We start from the raw sequence: 4,950 nt of genomic DNA, 5'->3' as shown, positions 1-4,950 counted from the left end.
TCCTCCGCTCCTCTTCCTCCTCCTTCGCTCCTCTTCCTCCTCCTCCTCCTCCTCCTCTTCCTCCTCCCGGCCCGCTATGGTTCAGTCCGGTTACCGAGCTCGCGTCCGCAGCGCTCCAGGATTGTCTGGTCCTGATCCAGCACCCGGTCCGGTCCGATCCAGTCTGGACTAAAAACACCCGTCTGACTGCACAAGGCCAACAAGTGGGAGAGAGACAGGAGGAGACAGAGAGGAGTTACTATTTTATTTAAAGTCTTTTAATCTTTTATTGATTATCTTTTTCATCCATTCGCTTTGGCTACACAGAAATGTACTTATAATAAAGCAACTAGAGAGAGAGAGAGAATAAAAAGATAGCAAGAAGAGAAAGGGACAGCAAAATCAAGAGAAAGAGGAAAAAGGAGAAATCATCAGTCAGAGAAAGAGAAAGAGAGAAAGAAAAGGACAGAAGAGACAGTAAGAGAGGGAAAAAAAACGATGCTGATGAATCACTGCCCTTTCTCCATGTCATATTCAACAGAAAGGACGCTCAGTTGTGCGTTAGCGTTCACAAGAAGGCACAAATCTTTCCCACATCTCACTCTCTCAGTAGAAGAGTGAGGTTTGTCAGCGTTGCATAGCGACAGCAGCGTCCAGCACAGAGACGCTAGCTAAGACGAGAGACGCCCGCCGGACAGAGGAGGCAGCACGCGGGAACACACTCCACCCGTCCCGCGCCGGGGAAATTCCCTCTGCGTGTTTGTCTTGTTTATTGCACCGTGTTGCCTGTCGTTTATCGTTTTGTCTCGTTTTGCACTGTGTCGTCTGGGTGTCACACTGTCGTGCATTTGTGGCACCGGGGACCAGGTGGAACGCCATTTTGTTCCTCTACACGCTCCGCTTTGTATACAGATGGGATGACAATAAAGTTGATCTTATGTTATCTATCTCCCATCTCCACAGGGAGGTCAGAGGTCAAAATGATCTCCTGAAATTTGAATTCCATTTTGTGATGAATTACAGACTTGATCTGTTGTTTAAGTGAGCGAACATGTTTTAAATTAACACACAGAACCTGATTCTACATACAAAACAGCTTTGAAAACAGGTAAGGTTTATGTAATAATAATAATAATAATAATAATAATAATAATAATTGATTACATTTATATAGCGCTTTTCAAGGCACTCAAAGCGCTTCACATATGGGGGGGGGGGGGGGGGGGGGGTAACTCAACTCATCCACCACCGGTACACAGATATTACGTAACGGCTGGTAAAAAATATTCTTGGCAGGTTATTAAGTTCACCCGCTCTTGGCAGATAAGCTGAAAACTTAATGCCAGCCACTGGGTGGCCATGTAAAACCATATGCAAATATATTACTGTGGCCAGCTAGCAGAGCAGGAAACCAACAGCAGACAACAAATACCAGTCAGATCTGGCTGGGGAGAGTCGACTCTACCTGACACTTTGACAGGTAAACAACCACCATTTGGAGTCCTGTTTTGTCCTAAAAACATCTAGTTGGATGATAAAATAATGAATAATTCATTTAGGACTTAACAAGCCGCTGTGGCTGGTGGACAAAATGGTTAGTATGCTGCCCAAGTTCAGTTTTAGCGTCACATGGTCTAGCTGCTATTTCGAAAGGCCTTCAAACCTCACTAACAAAACACTGTGGCTGACAGTTCTCTGCTACCATTTCCTACCACCAGACTGTTAAGGCTATTCAGCAGTGTAAAAATACATATGAAACCATGCAAACCCTGCGTACATGCTGTTAACTGTAACCCAAAACTATCTGTTAACCTGTAAATCTGTCAACAAAGACGCTGTATCTGTTGTATTATTGTCATTTTGTTGAAATTATGTGTTGCTTCATCTTCAGTACTCTGTATTTCCTCTATTCTTATCTATGTCCTATTCTCTGTCGCTGCAATGACCCAATTTCTCCATGGAGATCATTAAAGATTCATCCAATCTAAACTAATGTAATGGCGATACACACGAAAACAGGAAATGAGGCAGGAAAAAAAAGCATAATGAGGGGAAATTTAGAATAGAAATTGGATTCATTAGACATAATGCATGGGTGAATGGCGCCTTAACCTAAAAAACTGACATCAAAATACCAATTCACTATGTAGGCTAATACTAATTCAGTATAAACTAGACACTTATTTTGCCTTTATTTCAGTGGTCTCCAATTATGTGCCATGGAAAGCCAAGAGATTCAAATTCCAACACTACAGCAGCTCATTTCATTACTTGGGTCCGGTTGAATTATATTCTATTAGTTTAGATGAAACTTTAACGATCCCAGAGGGGAAATTGGGCCATAAAGCAGCAGAATATAGAAGTAGAAGAAGACAAACACGGAGAACTGAAGATAATGATACAAAACAATAACAGAAGTTGGGGTTTATTAGTGCAACGAGCCGCTGTGGTGTTTGACTGGAGTGAAAACCTGCATGGTTTCACGCTTGGACGCCACTGATTTACATCAACCTTACGTTAGCCAGGACCACGTGACCCGGCGGAGCCAATCAGCTGCGGACTTCCTGTGTCTTTGTTGAGCTTCGTTGCTGCCTCTCCCCCTGCTGCTCGTGCCTCGGGGAACAGCCCACGAATTCCGCCATCTCGGTTAGCATGTCTCGCCGCTCGCCGCTTCGTGAAAACAACGCTAATACCCGTTTCGACGCGGATTTGATTCCCGAAAACAGCAGAGGCCGACCCGGGGATTTATCGTGGGTGTAAATCGCGTTTCGAAGCCGCCGTGCTGCATTTCTGCACCGCTCATTTACGACAAATACAGCTGTTGCTACGCGACTGTTGGTGAACGAGATAGAGGACGAAATGTCGGCTAGCTCCGCTGCTACGCTCTTTCTTCGTACTGTTGCGGTAGACGCGTTTTGACGCAAAAACAGCAACCCGTAATCCCAAATTAATCACGATGTGCGGTGTGAAAGGTGAATATGGAGGAAATAATTACCAGTATAAATGACGTTGATTTCTCTCTCTCCCCTCCTTCCTCCGTGGTTCTCCCGAAACTTCGGAGTGACGAGAAGAACGGCACTGCGCAGACTCTGCAGCGCGAGATATTTTTTTTTTTCTCCCCTTGAACGCGCAACATTTTCCAGAATGAGCCTGCGGCGCGCCCCCAGATGCCCCAGTTACAGTGTGCACCAATCAGTCCCATTAAAACCACAAGCAAACATCAAAGTCACGAATTCTGCAGAAATAACTCATAAATTTGGTGTTTCTTAAGCAAAACTGTTGATTAACCTCTTCAGAATGCCTCAAACTATTCCCCCCCCCCCCCAGTCTTGACACCACTAATGAGCCCAAGGCCATATCATTCATATTTCATATGCACATTTTTTATTCATAACACCAATATTTCTGATGCAATGCTTTTTATTCATCATAACAAACACCAAATATGCATACAATCGCATTGTACCTGGTGTTAAACCTGCTATGTGACATGGCGGCCTATATAGGTCATCACAGGTCATCAGCTTCATTGTACTAACATAATATTCATACCACACCTCCTAATATATACACTATAGGATCTATGTTTTTGTGATGACTCTTCACCGCAGTGAAGGGGAACCACATCAGAACAATAAAAAGCCCGAAAGAACCAGCTGACTCATAACAGCTAGGGGGAAAAAAAAAATTAGCACAAATAATTGGGAATAAAGACACACAAACAAAACCCCCAAAATAAAGTGCATTTCATTTTCCAGGAAATCTTCTAATATCATAATAATTGTTGATGACATCAGCGATAAACCTTGTTGAGGTCAAGATTTTCATTCTTATCTCTTTCACTTGATGGGGAAAAAAATAAAAAAAACACCAATTCAACATTTTTCACCTCCATTTTACATCAACATTGGGAGGAAGGAGGGGAAGATGGAGAGAGAGAGAGAGAGAGAGGGAAGGCCAGGAAGACACGCGCAGCTTCCCGGTTTGTCCGCTTGGTGTCGCCAGAGTTCTTCTTCTGGGGACAAATACGTGTTTTCTTCCCTCTGTGCAATACCCGGCTCGGCCTGTAGAGGGCGCCACCACACCAGGGTTTCACCCAGCATTTCAGCATGGAGGGGGAGGGGGGGGTGAGCTGTATCAGGATGTTTACATTTGGAAATATTCTGGTTAATGTGAATTGTTTTTATAGAGTTCAGTTCTCATGTTCTGCTCATATTTCTGCACATTTCTTCTTCTATGTTTTCTCCATTAGGGCTCCTAGGCAAATCCACTGTCTTCTTTTGAACCACTTCTTTCGGCTTGTTTTTTTTTACGTGAACTTTTATTTATTTATTTTTCTTCTTTTATTATACTTATTTTTCAAGTTAATATCTTAAAGTTACCTTAAACTATTTGAAGTCACTGGATTTTACCCTACAGTTGTCTTAACCATGTATGCGTTTATTAATTCATTTTTTTCTTGTCTTTTTTTTCTCCATTTAACTGTAAAGCACTTTGTAACTGTGTTTTGAAAAGTGCTGTATAAATAAAGTTTATTTTATGATAAGATTGCACTTTATTGATCCCCGAGGGGAAATTCAGGTGTCACAGCAGCAACTGGCAGAACAATGCCAAGGCAGTACAGGAAAGGTAATAAGGTCATAAAAATAGTACAGGAAAGATAATAAGCAATATAAATAAATATAAATCTATTATTATTATTATGTGTATAATAGGAGAAGTGTGATGATCGGCTGAAGGTGCTGCTTCCAGCCTGTGAAGCTGCCGTCTCTTTCCTGTATTATTCTCAGGATGTTCCTGTTTCGAACTGTTTCTTGTATTTCATGTGTTGTTTCCTGCAGGATCTGCTGCTCTGCTGCAGTGAGCCACTTTCCCCACAGGGATCTTTCAACTTTCATCTGATCTGCTCTCATCTCAAATTAAAGGCTCATTAAAGGCTTATTTTCTGCAGTGACCTCAGAAGCCACAGTG

Source organism: Centroberyx gerrardi, unplaced genomic scaffold (genome assembly GCF_048128805.1).
Source record: "Centroberyx gerrardi isolate f3 unplaced genomic scaffold, fCenGer3.hap1.cur.20231027 Scaffold_86, whole genome shotgun sequence".
In the NCBI taxonomy this organism is placed as follows: Eukaryota; Metazoa; Chordata; class Actinopteri; order Beryciformes; family Berycidae; genus Centroberyx; species Centroberyx gerrardi.
The sequence above is the reverse complement of the archived record's forward strand: the minus strand, read 5'-3'. Positions refer to the sequence as shown.